This window comes from Pongo pygmaeus, chromosome 1, assembly GCF_028885625.2.
Source record: "Pongo pygmaeus isolate AG05252 chromosome 1, NHGRI_mPonPyg2-v2.0_pri, whole genome shotgun sequence".
In the NCBI taxonomy this organism is placed as follows: Eukaryota; Metazoa; Chordata; class Mammalia; order Primates; family Hominidae; genus Pongo; species Pongo pygmaeus.
In genome coordinates, this window is record NC_072373.2 from 169,792,099 (window position 1) to 169,808,959 (window position 16,861).

The 16,861-nt window shown below is 38.3% G+C and overlaps 1 long non-coding RNA gene across 1 annotated transcript in view; it reads left to right on the forward strand.

Moving 5' to 3' along the window:
• Positions 1–11,581, forward strand: part of LOC129016060 (uncharacterized) — a 104,988-nt gene extending 93,407 nt beyond the window's left edge. Inside the window, exon 8 of the long non-coding RNA XR_008494712.1 lies at positions 10,253–11,581. This is a non-coding gene — a long non-coding RNA (uncharacterized LOC129016060). The remainder of the gene's footprint in view (positions 1–10,252) is intronic.
• The last annotated feature ends 5,280 nt before the right edge of the window (positions 11,582–16,861 follow it).

A 16,861-nucleotide genomic window follows, 5' to 3' on the forward strand; every position in this document is an offset into this window, starting at 1 on the left:
TTTTCTTCTCACAACATCCCTATGAGATGCATCATGTTGTATTAGTCCATTCTCAGATTTCTATAAAGAAATACTTGAGACTGGATAATTCATAAACAAAAGAAGTTTAATTGACTCACAGTTCTGTAGCATGTACAGGATGATTCTGGCATCTGCTCAGCTTCTGGGGAGGCCTCAGGAAACTAAGAATCATGGCAGAAAGTGAAGTGGGAGCAGGCATGTCTCACATGGCAGGAGCAGGAGCAAGAGAGAGAGCAAGGGGTGAGGTGCTACACACTTCTATACAAGCACATTTCATGATAATCCACTTGCTGTCATGAGACCATCACCAAGGGGATGATGCCAAACCATTCATGAGAAACACCTCCATGATCCAGTCACCTCGAACCAGGCATCACCTCCACCACTGGGAATTACAATTTGACATGAGATTTGGGCAGAGACACAAATCCAAACCATACCACATGTTATTTCAGTTTGATGTAAAAAGACACAGAAACTTATTTGCCTCAGTTTATAGGACTAGTAAGAACTAAGATTTAAGCCTAGGAATTCAAGGGTTCTTTCTGTTACCTCAGCACCCTCTCCTGTGGGAAGTGTTTAATACAGAGATTAATCCATTTGCTAGCTATTAATGTACTCTTCATTTCAACAATGTGCAAAGACATGTTCAAGGCTACCTATAATAAACTTCTGAGCTATACTGGTCACATTTTATGATGTGACTCATATGTTTCAGAATGAAATTTAAAGTGTTTGAATTATTCTTTCTGTAATACGCAAATCATAGCCATCATGTGGTCTAAGGTCACACTCAGTTGAAGGATCACTGACCTTGCTGGCATTGGAAAATAAACCCGAACAGTTGGAGCTGGAAACCATCTGTCTTTAGCTATTTCACATTTTGTCAAAGTCATCTGCTTAGCTGGAAAATAGCTGTGACCAACTAACATTATTAAAATGTAAAGTATGATTAAATGGAACACTCAAACTGTTTATTCAGAGATAAATTATTGTATGTCTTTTGAAATTTTAGAAGAACACTAAGAGTTATGAAAGATATTCATACTGCAAAGATAATACAGAATACTTGACAGGTTGTTGGAAAAAATGAATTTATGCACACATATTTTATAGGTACAGAATCTTAGTTTCTTACATTAAAATTGTAGTTGAATTTAGAGATCATGTAACCCAACTCTTTTGTTTTATAGGTGAGAAGAATGAGAGCAAGAGAGGTTAAATGGGTTGTTCACGTTCATAAAGTACTGACAGAAGATGACCCTGAACTGTTCTCACTATATTAAAAGTCAAACAAGTATTATTATTATTATTACTAATATAAGGAGCTCCAATTTATTTGATTCTCATGATTTGGAGGACCTTACATATATTAGCTTATTTAATCTACACAGCAGATCTAGATGGTAAATATTTTCATTGCCATTTTACAGAGGAGGAACTGAGGCTCCTGAGGGTTAGGAAACTTGCAACATGGACTCCATACAGATATACAGAATGATATAAATAAATAAACAAATACGTAAATGTGGAAGAAGTAAAGGCTCTTCCTGGAATAAAGGCCACCTAATAAATGAGGCAGGAAAGATAAAATTAGAAAAATCATTTGCAAATATCACAGTATTAATTGCTTAAGGGAAGAATTATAAATAGATAATAAAGCTAGTGGGTGAAACATTAATGGGACTAAGATATTTATCTAGCCCCAAAAGTTTTGCTTCATAAAAATACTTATTTAGGCTGGGCATGGTGGTGCACACCTGTAATTCTAGCACTTTGTGAGGCCGAGGTGGAAGGATTACTTGAGCTTAGGAGTTCAATGGCAGCCTGGACAACATAGTGAGACCCCATCTCTAAAAAAAAAATTAGCCAGGTGTGGTAGTGCGTGTATGTATTCTCAGCTACTCAGGAGGCTGAGGTAGAAGGGATCGCTTGAGCCCCAAGTCGAGGCTGCAGTGAGCTGAGATTGCAGATTGCAACACTGCACTCCAGCCTGGGTTACAGAGAGTGATCCTGTCTCAACAATAAAATAAAATAAAATGAAAAAAAATTCATTACAAATGAAAAAAATGACATGTTTACAGTGGAGAGGCCTACAGGCATCATCTTAACCAATGATCAAAGTTAATATCTACATGAATAGGACAAATAATATCATTTTCCTCCTGACCTCATGCATGTTTAAAACACAACCTAACTTCTTGGTTATTTCTGTCAAAAGTGCATAACCTGAAACTAATCATAAGAAAACACCAGATGACCCCATGATGAGAGGTATACTAAAAAATATCCAAGTTGTTATTTTATCTTATTTATTTTTTGAGACAGAGTCTTGCTCTGTTGCCCAGGCTGGAGTGCAGTGGTGCAATCTCAGCTCACTGCAACCTCTGCCTCCTGGGTTCAAGAGATTCTCCTGCCTCAGCCTCCCAAGTAGCTGGGATTACAGGCTACTTTTTGTATTTTTAGTAGAGAGGGGGTTTCACCATGTTGGCCAGGCTGGTCTCAAACTCCTGACCTCAGGTGGTCCACCCACCTCAGCCTCCCAAAGTTTTGGGATTACATGCGTGAGCCACTGCACTCAGCCACCAGACTTTTTTTTTCTTCCTTTTTTTGAGACAGCATCTCCCTCTGTCACCCAGGCTGGAGTACAATGGCACAATCTTGGCTCACTGCGACCTCCGCCTCCCAGGTTCAAGTGATTCTCCTGTCTCAGCCTCCTGAGTAGCTGGGATTACAGGCGTGCCACCACCAGGCCCGGCTAATTTTGTATTTTTAGTAGAGACATGATTTCACCATTTTGGCCAGGCTGGTCTCGAACTCCTGACCTTAGGTGATCTGCCCGTCTCAGCCTCCCAAATTGCTGGGATTATACATGCGAGCCATCGTGCCTGGCCTATTTTGAAAGCAACATATAATCCAACTTTTTCTTTTGTTATAAAGAGCAATATAGGAGCAAGGAGTGAAACACCAAGGCAATCTGGCAGTTAAATGGTAGAAGTAGATCAATGTTAATTTCCTGATTTTGTAATTATATTGTGGTTATGTAACAGAATGTTCTTGTCTTAGAAAATACACATTGAATAATCAATGGTCATCTTGTCTGTAACTTAATTTCAAATGTTTCAATAAAAATATGTGTATATTTGTGAGCGATAAAACAAATGTAGTAATGTGTTAACATTGAAAAACTCTGTGAGAAGATATCCTGGAATTCTTTGTATTATTATTTTTAAATTTTCTTTAAATCTAAAATTATGTCAGAAAGAAAGGTAAGGGCCAAGTACACTAGCTGATGCCTGTAATTCCAGCAGTTTGGGAGGCTGAAGCAGGAGGATTGTTTGAGACCAGGAGTTTGAGATCAGCCTGGGTAACATAGTGAGACTTTGTCTCCATAAAATATTTTAAAAATTAGCTGGGTGCAGTGGCATGAACCTGTAGTCCTAGCTACTTAGGAGGCTGGGGCAAGAGGATTGCTTAAGCCCAGAAGTTCAAGGCTGCAGTGAGCTATGATTGTGCCACTGTACTCCAGCCTGGGCCACAGAGCAAGACCCTATCTCAAATAAATAAATAAATAATAAATAAATAAATAAATAAATAAATAAAGTTAAAGAAAATAAAAAGAAATCTACTACAACCTCAGCTCTGGGAATTAAACCAATCCAGTCTTCCTGAGCTCAGAGGCCATGCTTTCTATCCTCATGCATCAGCGGGTGTGTGAATGCCTGTGTTTCCTCATCTTGAAGGAGTTGTTCTTGCCTTATACCTGAGTCTTCTACTTATTACCATGAGGCAGGGGGTTCTATTTACTTAGATTTATATCTCTCATGTAATTTCAGTAACACTGATGAGCTTTGGTAGACAGTGCAGTACAAATGTGAAGTCTTGAATCTCTTAATTATCCTTTGTGAACTCAGTTTTCACATCCAAAAGGAGGTATAACAATACCTACCTCAAGGATTGTTGTGAGAAATACATGTAATCATGAGGGGAAAATACATATATTTTGAAAGACATGGTGGTTTTTTAAAACAATGTTAATTGTTGCTCCAGACTGAATGTGTTCCATTCCTCACCTCCCCACCAAATTCATACGGTAAAACCTTAGTCCTCGATGTGATGGTATTTGCAGGTGGGGCCTTTGGGAAGTAATTAGGATTAGATTAGGTCATTGGGATGGGGCCTTCATAATGAGATGAATGCCCTTATAAAACGAGGAAGAAACATGGGATCCCTCCCTCAGCAATGTGAAGATACAGCAAGAAGTTAGCTGTCTGCAAACAAGGAAGTGAGCCCTCACCAGATACTGGAACGGTGAGAAATAAGTGTAATTGTTTAAACCACCCAGTCTCCCAGTCTATGGCATTTTTGTTATAGCATCTCAAACTGACTATGACAATTGTGATTTTCTCTGCCCTTTTGTATCTACCATGACATGTAGTTTAGGCACTGAGAGCATCTAAAGAATTTGAATGATGACCAAAGCTTTTTCGAAGGTTGGATTAAACTACAATTGTTCTCTCCAAAGAATGTTCAGCTATCCTTTATGTACTCTAGTGCAAGTATTTCAGGAAGGAGGTGAGAATATATGAGGTTCACGTAGCAGCAAAGGAACTACATGGTAGAAGAGGGCACCTTTTTTCCAACATCTCTTTATGCTAATGTTGTACATTTGCAAGATGCAAGAAGAGGACAAGAGCCTATTTTTGTAGCATTCTTGAGTCAAGAGCTTCCATGAAAAGCTTTAAGTAGCAACAAGCCTACCATTGAAAAAGAAATATTTGGTTTGGAATTTGAGATTGTTAAAAATCATTATAGAATGCATGTTCTACTGTGAAATAAACTGATAAATGAATAGTATGTTGGGGCAGCCCCTGAAAGGTCATTTACACTAACCTAGATGCTTTATAGTTAAGGAAAGTAGGTCCAGAGAGGGGAAATGATCTGGCCATGGTTTCAAAGTTATTTAATGAAAAATAGAATGAGGAGTAGTTCTCCTGACATTTAGACAATAGAACTACCATAGAAAGGTGGTTTTATGATTCCATTAAGATTTGGATCACTTTTTCAAGGCTTTGAAAGTGAGTGGTAAAATTTCTATTTTCATGATCTCTGGAGCAGTATACTAGAGTATACTAGATATGTAAAAAAGTCTTTCATCTAAAAGGTAAATGAACAAATTCCCCCAAAACCAATGAATAATATATAAAATGAAACTTCAGAATGCACCATCAAAGTGGCAAGAAAATAAGAAATCTTAAGAGGAATAAAAAACTTAAAAAGTTAAAGCAAGAATCTAAGAAATTAAGCTAGTATAATTTTAAGGCAAAAATGAAAGAAAATTATAAAAGATGGTATACTACTTATTTATGCTGATCACCGAAGAGTCTCAACTCTCTGACTTCTTGGCCCATAGTAAGATTGTACTGCCTGGATTCCCATGTGACCAATTCTGGACAGTGTCTTGTGAGAGGAACTAATGTGTGTCTCTGGCTTTGGGCTAAGCATTTAATTGTCAGTGAGATCCTCCAGTGCTTATTTTCTCTCTAGTAGGATGATTGGCAATATTCCACATAGCATTTTCTTCCACATTTTCTGGTATATCATACCACGTGTGATATGGTTTGGCTGTGTCCCAACCCAAATATCATCTTAAGTTCCCACCTGTTGTGGAAGGGACCTGTTGGGAGGTAATTGAATCATGGGGGCATGACTTTCCTGTGCTGTTCTTATGATAGTGAATAAGTGTCATAAGATCTGATGGTTTTATAAGGGGGAGTATCTTTGTACAAGCTCTCTTCCCTTGTCTGCCACCATGTAAGATGTGCTTTTTACCTTCTGCCATGATTGTAAGGCCTCCCCAGCCATGTGGAACAGTAAGTCATTAAATCTCTTTCTTTTGTAAATTGCCCAGTCTTGAGTATGTTTTTATCAGCAGTGTGAAAGTGGACTAATACAACATGGGAATTATGGGAGCTACAAGATGAGATTTGGGTGGGGACACAGAGCCAAACCATATCACTCCACACCTGGCCCCTCCCAAATCTCACATCTTCACATTTCAAAACCAATCATGCCCTCCCCACAGTCCCCCAAAGTCCCAACTCATTTCAACATTGACTCAAAAGTCCACAGTCCAAAGTCTCAGCTGAGACAAGGCAAGTCCCTTCCACCTATGAGCCTGTAAAATCAAAAGCAAGCTAGTTACTTCCTAGACACAATGGGCATACAGTCCTTGGTAAATACAGCCATTCTAAATAGGGAGAAATTGGCTTAAACAAAGGGGCTATAGGCCCATGCAAGTCCAAAATCCAGTGGGGCAGTCAAATCTTAAAGCTCCAAAATGATTTCCTTTGACTCCATGTTTCATATCCAGGTCACACTGATGCAAGAGGTGGGTCCCCATCATCCTGGGCAACTCCACCCCTGTGGCTTTGCAGGGTACAGCCTCCCTCCTGGTTGCCTTTACTGGCTGGCATTGAGTGTCTGCAGCTTTTCCAGGCACACAGTACAAGTTGTTGGTGGATCTACCATTCTGGGGTCTGGAGGATGGTGGCCCTCTTCTCACAGCTCTACTAGGCAGCACCCCAGTGGGGGGACTCTGGGTGGGGGCACCAAACCCACATTTTCCTTCCGCACTGCCCTTGCTGAGGTTCTCCACGAGGGCCCTGCCCTTGAAGCAAACATCTGCCTGCATATCCAGGCATTTCCACACATCCTCTGAAATCTAGGCACAGGTTTCCAAACCTCAATTCTTGACTTCTGTGCACCCACAGGCTCAACACCAAATGGAAGCTGCCAAGGCATGGGGCTTGCACCCTCTGAAGCAACATCCTGAGCTGTACCTTGACCCCTTTTAGTCATGGCTGGAGTGGCTGGGATGAAAGGCACCAAGTCTCTAGACTGCACACAGCAGAGGGACCCTGGACTTCACCTACAAAACTATTTTTTCCTCCTAGGCCTCTGGCTGTGTGATGGGAAGGGCTGCTGTGAAGACCTCTGACACACCCTGGAGACATTTTCCCCATTGTCTTGGGGATTAACATTTGGCTCCTTGTTACTTATGCAAATTTCTGCAGCTGGCTTGAATTTCTCCTCAGAAAATGAGATTTTGCTTTTTCAGTGGCATTGTCAGGCTGCAAATTTCCCTAACTTTTATGCTCTGCTTACCTTATAACACTAAATGCCTTTACCAGCACCCAAGTCACACCTTGAATGCATTGCTGCTTAGAAATGTCTTCCACAAGATACCCTAAATCATCTCTCTCAAGTTCAAATTTCCACAAATCTCTAGGGGAGGGGCAAAATGCCACCAGTCTCTTTGCTAAAACATAACAAGAATCACCTTTGGTCCAGTTCCCAACAAGTTCCTCATCTGCAGCTGAGACCACCTCAGTCTGGGCCTTATTTTTCATATCACTACCAGAATTTCTGTCAAAGCCATTCAACAAGTCTCTAGGAAGTTACAAACTTTCCCACATTTTCCTGTCTTCTTCTGAGCCCTCCAAATTGTTCCAACCTCTGTCTGTTACCCAGTTCCAAAGTTGTTTCATATTTTTGGGTATTTTTTCGGCAATGCCCCACTCTACTGGTACCAATTTGCTGTATTAGTCCATTTTCACACTGCTGATAAAGACACACTTAAGACTGAGCAATTTACAAAAGAAAGAGGTTTAATGGACCTACAGTTCCACATGGCTGAGGAGGTCTCACAATAATGGCAGAAGGCAAGGAAGAGCAAGTCATGCCTTACATGAATGGCAGCAGACAAAGACAGAAAAACTTGTGCAGGGAACCTCTCATTTTTAAAACCATCAGATCTCGTGAGACTTACTCACTATTATGAAAACAGCATGGGAAAGACCCACCCCCATGATTCAATTACCTCCCTCCAGGTCCCTCCCACAACATGTGAGAATTATGGGAGCTACAAGATGAGATTTGGGTGGGTACACAGAGCCAAACCATATAAATAATCTTCTCAGTATACATGAAATAAATGCTATTATTTCCACTTCATGAAAAAACTGAAGAAGCACAAAAGTTTTAAGTAATTCGCTTCAAGTTCACAAAGCTACTAAATTACAGAACTAGCATTATTGTCAGTAAGAAGGAAAATTACCCCATCGTAAAGTCTAATATGCAATGGTATGACATATGAAGATACTAATATATATGAGGATATACCTAAATTTCAGAATGACGACACAAAACTACCAAATAATAATGATTAGAGAAGTTATGAAAATGAAATAGAACTAAAACCCTCAGCAAAAATAGTACATAGTTTGGAAAAGGATGGAGATTAGATGTTCAAGTGTTGTAAGCTTCTCCCAGTGTTCAAAAGTACAGCAAATATATGGATTTTTATTTTATTTCATTTTAGATAGCATCACAGTGGTGCAATCATGGATTATTGCAGCCTCAACTTCCCAGGCTCAAGCAATCCTCCTGCCTCAGCCTCCTTCAATAATTTTAAACTTTGTAAAATATTTGGCAAAATATTTATAAGTGGCCACTACAAAGTTAGCTAAAAAGTGTATACTTTCCAACTGGAGAAGATTAAAGAATTAACAATAGAGAAAAGACTGAATCAATTTAAAGGGAGGCAAGAATGTGAGAAAAAATGGAAAAAGCAAGACAAATAAAAATTAGGTGGTAGAAAGTAGAATTAGTCATTTCAATTGATGTAAGCGGACTTACTCTTTATTTACAACACAAAAATTTTGACTGAGTAACTTGATATCAAAATTAAAAATAGTAGAAGTAATAAGAAATACATACTATTTCTACTCATGTTAAAATTTTTAACATGGTATTAGCAAAAATAAATGAACAATCTAAAAATGTATAATACATTATGAATCTTTAGATTCTCCAGGACTGCAAGGTATGTTTAATATAAAAAACCAATTAGTATAAATTAATTTTATTAGCATATGATTACAAAAGAAAAATGCATGACCTTCTCAATGGGTATAAAAGAAGCATTCACTGACATTCAATATCCATGCTTGATAAAATTTACGGTAAACTAGAATCAGAAGTGACATTTAATAAGTACATGTTGAAATACATAGAAGATGCCATGTCCCGAATGTTTGTGTCTTCCCAAAATTCTGTGTTGAAAACATAGTCACCTGTATGATTGTGTAAGAAGGTGGGTTCTTTTGAGAGGTGATTAGGTCATGAGGGTAGAATCCTCGTGAAAAAGACTAGTGCCATTATAAAAAAGGCCCCAGAGACCTGCCTTTCCCCTTTCACCATCTGAAGACGCAGTTAGAAGGCAACTTCTATGACCCAGAAAGTAGGTCTTCATGAGACATTGACTATGCTGGCACCTTGATCTTGGACTCTCCAGCCTCCAGAACTGGGAGAAATAAATTTCTGTTGTTTACATGCTACCCAGTATATGGTTTTTTGTTACAGTAGCCTGAATGCAGTAAGACAAAAGACAAAAATGCTCACCATAACTACTTATTTTCAATAATTTTCTGGAAGTCCAAAGCAAGAAGAAGATATAAAAGTTAGAAATACAGAAAAGGACGGGATAATGTTGCTGTTATTATTCACATATACATTGTTTCCATATAAAATGTAAAGCATGTACCAATAAACTACTAGACTTGAACAGGAAACTTTGCAATGTTGATCAAAACAATGTCTCTATATAAAATTCAATTTGCATTCCCATGCCTCATCAATGAGAATTAGAAAATTTAATGTAAAAATGATATTATTTACAACAACAGCAAATCTATTCACCTCTCCATTCACATGTATACTTATAAGAAGAAATAAAAGAAAGATTTTTATGACATAAAGAAAAATTATAAAACTTAATTTAATAACATTAAAAGAGATTTAAACCAATGGGAAGGTAAGGTATGCCGTGTTCATAAATAGAAAGAACCCAGTAGTTTAAAGCTACCAAGTTCTCTCTTAAAACTTAAGTCAAAAACTTACCAAGACTTTTGTACAACTTGACAAATTAATTCTAAAATTCTAAATTGATTCTAAAATTTTTGTGAAGGAGGAAGAGCTGTCCTGACTAGTGTTGTGCAAGTGCAACCAGCTGTGCCTTGCCCCTCATCTGTCTTGCAGCAGGCTTCTTTGCATAACTCGACAGATACACACAACGTGGAAATGCAGGGGAGGTAATGCCCTGGGATTATTCTTAACCGATGGGGGATGGTTGCTGAGGAATAAATATTTTTCTCCTTTTTTTCCTTAGGCAAAGAGTTCTAAGATGCATTTCACAACACTCCACAGAAGGAAGGTTGAGAGACAATCATCTGCACCAGTGCCCAACTTAAAAACATCCTTGTATCAGTTTTCCCTTATTTCCTGTTCTCCTCCCTAAACCTTCAGTCCTGTTCCTGGCAATCACTTCCAGAATAAACCATATGCATGCCTCAGATTCTGATCTCAGAGGATCCCAGACTAAGACAGAGATACACTATGCTGATTGCTTAACCTGCATTTTCTCATTTAATTGAAATGTATACGTGGTAAGGTATTTATTCATATCTGCATGATTTTGTAGAGAAATCTCAGATAAATTAACACTTTTCAGAAGGCAATTAAAGTAACACAGCAAGCAATTGATAAAACCTGGATTCGCCAAGTTAAACTGGTCTGGTTGCAAAACCTGTATTGTTTCCTAACATACCACCTAAATTCTCAAATGGTATTGGAACGAGTTAAATGAGATTATAAATGTAAAATTCTTGGTATAGTTAATTCTCAAAAATAGGCCTTCAATCTATAGAATCCATTTGTAGAACTATCTTCAGGAAGGAAAAATACAACACCCTCCTCCACCCCACCCTCAAAGAAACATGGAAAATTTAAACTGAGACTTCAAATCTTGAGCTCTGCACATCTTAGAATATTTTGTTTCTATGAAAAAGAAGCTTTGGAGAATGTGTATCAGTCGGAAACACTGTAGAGTGAGCACAGAAATCAGCCCATCACATTATGCCCCAAATGCTAAAGTACTGCTGAATCTGATTGCCCTGCATTTTTAAGTGCTGCAAAATTCTGGGACTTGGGATCATCTGTCACTACAGACTTGTCACATTCTGCTGAAATAAAACATATAGTCTAATTTGCAAAGTTCTCGTGTGGAAAGAGTCCTAAAATGTATATAACCTCTGTCCCAGCAATTCCATTAGGAATTTATCCAATCCAAAATCTAAAATGCAGAAGGTCTACATATTGAATGCTTATGGCAGCATTCTTTAAAATTATGAAAATTGAAAGCAACCAAAATCTTCAAAAACAGACTAATGGCTAAGTAGTATAACCCATACTATGAAATGTGGTAATTGAATATTCAAAATTTGTTTTGTATAAAAATATTATTCATGGTATAACATTTGGCTATAAAATAGAATGAATTCAATTGTATTTTTTAAACCAGTACCTCTGCATATTTGTGAACCTAAAAGATAAGATGGTAAATATTTAACTGTATTTTTCTTTAATTGTTGGGGCTGTGAATTATTTTAATTTTCTTAATACTTTTTAATCTTCTCTGAAAATTTTATAATAATCTCTAATAATAATTTATAGCAAACAAAATTTAAAGGGTATTCTTTTTGTATTTTTATCAAGAATAAAAATATATATCAATGTCATTTCTTCAAGAATCTTAAAAAGTGTTATTAGACCATTTAATGGAGGTACTTGAGTCATGTATTCTTAAAGGGGAGTGGAAGGGAAGGGAGGTGATATGAGTAGGCCTAGTGCTTGGCATGATCAAGCAAATATAGACCCTGCAGGGGTATGTAACTTCTATATGCTAATCCCACAGGAGGACTCTGATCGGACCTGTTTGCAGCACGTGCCCACTTTTAAACTCTATTAGTCTGTTTTCTGTTTTAAAGGACCTGAAACTGGGCAGCTTATAAAGAAAAGAAATTTATTTCCTACAGTTATGGAGGCTGGGAAGTCCAAGTTTGAGGGTACGCATCTGTCGAGAGCCTTCTTGCTCGTGGGAACTCTGTGGCATCCTGAGGCAGCGCAGGGCATCACATGGAGATGGGGCTAAGAATGCTAATGTGCTAGCTCAGGTCTCTTTTATTTTTATGAAGTTACCAGTTTCCTTTCCACAATAACCCATTCATCTATTAACCCATTAATCCATTCACCCATGAATGATTAATTCATTCATGAAGACAGAGCCCTCATAATTTAATCATGTCTTAAAGCCTTCCCTCCAATACTGTGGTACTGGGTATTAATTTTCAACGTGAATTTTGGAGGGGACATTTAAACCGAAGCATAGACCAATGCCCACGTCCAAAACACTAGGCTATTTTGGCTATCCATGGGTTACATTACTCTCTTCAAGGCAGTGGCAAGAGTGGAGGACACCTGTTGAGAGAAGATGGCTGTGCTGGGAGATACAAGGTTACAATCAAAGTTCCACTAAGAAAAAAAGCCCTTTATAAGTCGACTCCTGCCTATTTCTAAATTTTTTTCTGGTACACACCTTTTTTTTCTGTACACACCTTTGGATCACATAGAACTATAGGCAATATTCTGAAATAATATATGCTGGTTTACAATCAACGCTTTCTTCAACTTAGAAACACCAAGAAATACTACCTCTCTAAACTATAAAATTTCTGTTTTTTCATTCCGCTTCCTCTAAGAAGTTTTTCCTGACTCCTCCTGCGATAGATGGCACATACTTTGTATATTACTCCACTTTCCCACTATAGTGTAAGCCCCTGACAGCAGGGGGAGTTGTATCATTTTATGTTTATATCCCCAGCTCCATGCAAGGCCTTTCATGTATAAAAAGCATTTATTTGAGTTCATTGTAGATTCTGGATATTAGCCCTTTGTCAGATGAGTACATTGCAAAAACTTTCTCCCATTCTGTAGGTTGCCTGTTCACTCTGATGGTGGTTTCTTTTGCTGTGCAGAAGCTCTTAAGTTTAATTAGATCCCATTTGTCAATTTTGGCTTTTGTTGCCATTGCTTTTGGTGTTTTAGACATGAAGTCCTTGCCCATGCCTATGTCCTGAATGGTATTGCCTAGGTTTTCTTCTAGGGTTTTTATGGTTTCAGGTCTAACATGTAAGTCTTTAATCCATCTTGAATTAATTTTTGTATAAGGTGTAAGGAAGGGATCCAGTTTCAACTTTCTACATATGGCTAGCCAGTTTTCCCAGCACCATTTATTAAATAGGGAATATTTTCCCCATTTCTTGTTTTTGTCAGGTTTGTCAAAGATCAGATAGTTGTAGATATGCGGCATTATTTCTGAGGGCTCTGTTCTGTTCCATTGGTCTATATCTCTGTTTTGGTACTAGTACCATGCTGTTTTGGTTACTGTAGCCTTGTAGCATAGTTTGAAGTCAGGTAGCGTGATGCCTCCAGCTTTGTTCTTTTGGCTTAGGATTGACTTGGCGATGCGGGCTCTTTTTTGGTTCCATATGAACTTTAAAGTAGTTTTTTCCAATTCTGTGAAGAAAGTCATTGGTAGCTTGATGGGAATGACTTTGAATCTATAAATTACCTTGGGCAGTATGGCCATTTTCACGATATTGGTTCTTCCTACCCATGAGCATGGAATGTTCTTCCATTTGTTTGTATCCTCTTTTATTTCCTTGAGCAGTGGTTTGTAGTTCTCCTTGAAGAGGTCCTTCACATCCCTTGTAAGTTGGATTTGTAGGTATTTTATTCTCTTTGAAGCAGTTGTGAATGGGAGTTCACTCATGATTTGGCTCTCTGTCTGCTATTGGTGTATAAGAATGCTTGTGATTTTTGCACATTGGTTTTGTATCAGGAGACTGCTGAAGTTGCTTATCAGCTTAAGGAGATTTTGGGCTGGGACGATGGGGTTTTCTAGATATACAATCATGTCATCTACAAACAGGGACAATTTGACTTCCTCTTTTCCTAATTGAATTCCCTTTATTTCCTTCTCCTGCCTGATTCCCTGGCCAGAACTTCCAACAGTATGTTGAATAGGAGTGGTGAGAGAGGGCATCCCTGTCTTGTGCCAGTTTTCAAAGGGAATGCTTCCAGTTTTTGTCCATTCAGTATGATATTGGCTGTGGGTTCGTCATAAATAGCTGTTATTATTTTGAGAGACGTCCCATCAATACCTAATTTATTGAGAGTTTTTAGCATGAAGCGTTGTTGAATTTTGTCAAAGGCCTTTTCTGCATCTATTGAGATAATCATATGGTTTTTGTCTTTGGTTCTGTTTATATGCTGGATTACATTTATTGATTTGCATATGTTGAACCAGCCTTGCATCCCAAGGATGAAGCCCACTTGATCATGGTGGGTAAGCTTTTTGATGTGTTGCTGGATTCGGTTTGCCAGTATTTTATTGAGGATTTTTGCATCAATGTCCATCAAGGATATTGGTCTAAAATTCTCTTTTTTTGTTGTGTCTCTGCCAGCCTTTGGTATCAGGATGATGCTGGCCTCATAAAACGAGTTAGGGAGGATTCCCTCTTTTTCTATTGACTGGGATAGTTTCAGAAGGAATGGTACCAGCTCCTCCTTGTACCTCTGGTAGAATTTGGCTGTGAATCCATCTGGTCCTGGACTTTTTTTGGTTGGTAAGCTATTAATTATTGCCTCAATTTCAGAGCCTGTTATTGGTCTATTCGGAGATTCAAATTCTTCCTGGTTTAGTCTTGGGAGCATGTATGTGTCAAGGAATTTATCCATTTCTTCTAGATTTTCTAGTTTATTTGCGTAGAGGTGTTTATAGTATTCTCTGATGGTAGTTTGTAATTCTGTGGGATCGGTGGTGATATCCCCTTTGTCATTTTTTATTGCATCTATTTGATTCTTCTCTCTTTTCTTCTTTATTGGTCTTGCTAGCGGTCTATCAATTTTGTTGATCTTTTCAAAAAACCAGCTCCTGGATTCATTGATTTTTTGAAGGGTTTTTTGTGTCTCTATTTCCTTCAGTTCTGCTCTGATCTTAGTTATTTCTTGCCTTCTGCTAGCTTTTGAATGTGTTTGCTCTTGCTTCTCTAGTTCTTTTAATTGTGATGTTAGGGTGTCAACTTTAGATCTTTCCTGCTTTCTCTTGTGGGCATTTAGTGCTATAAATTTCCCTCTACACACTGCTTTGAATGCGTCCCAGAGATTCTGATATGTTGTGTCTTTGTTCTCGTTGGTTTCAAAGAACATCTTTATTTCTGCCTTCATTTCGTTATGTACCTCGTAGTCATTCAGGAGCAGGTTGTTCAGTTTCCATGTAGTTGAGTGGTTTTGAGTGAGTTTCTTAATCCTGAGTTCTAGTTTGATTGCACTGTGGTTTGAGAGACAGTTTCTTATAATATCTGTTCTTTTACATTTGCTGAGGAGTGCTTTGCTTCAACTATGTGGTCAATTTTGGAATAGGTGTGGTGTGGTGCTGAGGAGAATGTATATTCTGTTGATTTGGGGTGGAGAGTTCTGTAGATGTTTATTAGGTCTGCTTGGGGCAGAGCTGAGTTCAATTGTTGGATATCCTTGTTAACTTTCTGTCTCATTGATCTGTCTAATGTTGACAGTGGGGTGTTAAAGTCTCCCACTATTATTGTGTGGGAGTCTAAGTCTCTTTGTAGGTTACTAAAGACTTGCTTTATGAATCTGGGTGCTCCTGTATTGGGTGCATATATGTTTAGGATAGTTAGTTCTTGTTGAATTGATCCCTTTACCATTATGTAATGGCCTTCTTTGTCTTTTTTGATCTTTGTTGGTTTAAAGTCTGTTTTATCAGAGACTAGGATTGCAACCCCTGCCTTTTTTTGTTTTCCATTTGCTTGGTAGATCTTCCTCCATCCTTTTATTTTGAGCCTATGTATGTCTCTGCACGTGAGATGGGTTTCCTGAATACAGCACACTGATGGGTCTTGACTCTTTATCCAATTTGCCAGTCTGTGCCTTTTAATTGGAGCATTTAGCCCATTTACATTGAAGGTTAGTATTGTTATGTGTGAATTTGATCCTATCATTATGATGTTAGCTGGTTATTTTGCTCATTAGTTGATGCAGTTTCTTCCTAACCTCGATGGTCTTTACAATTTGGCATGGTTTTGCTGTGGCTGGTACCGGTTGTTCATTTCCATGTTTAGTGCTTCCTTCAGGAGCTCTTGTAGGGCAGGCCTGGTGGTGACAAAATCTCTCAGCATTTGCTTGTCTGTAAAGTATTTTATTTCTCCTTCACTTATGAAGCTTAGTTTGACTGGATATGAAATTCTGGGTTGAAAATTCTTTCCTTTAAGAATGTTGAATATTGGCACCCACTCTCTTCTGGCTTGTAGAGTTTCTGCCAAGAGATCAGCTGTTAGTCTGATGGGCTTCCCTTTGTGGGTAACCCGACCTTTGTCTCTGGCTGCCCTTTACATTTTTTCTTTCAAATTTACAAGAAAAAAACGAACAACCCCATCAAAATGTGGGTGAAGGATATGAACAGACACTTCTCAAAGAAGACATTTATGCAGCCAAAAAACACATGAAAAAATGCTCATCATTACTGGCCATCAGAAAAATGCAAATCAAAACCACAATGTGATACCATCTCACACCAGTCAGAATGGCGATCATTAAAAAGTCAGGAAGCAACAGGTGCTGGAGAGGATGTGGAGAAATAGGAACACTTTTACACTGTTGGTGGGAGTGTAAACTAGTTCAGCCATTGTGGAAGTCGGTGTGGTGATTCCTCAGGGACCTAGAACTAGAAATGCCATTTGACCCAGCCATCCCATTACTGGGTATATACCCAAAGGATTATAAATCATGCTACTATAAAGACACATGTACACATATGTTTATTGTGGCACTATTCACAATAGCAAAGACTTGGAACCAACCC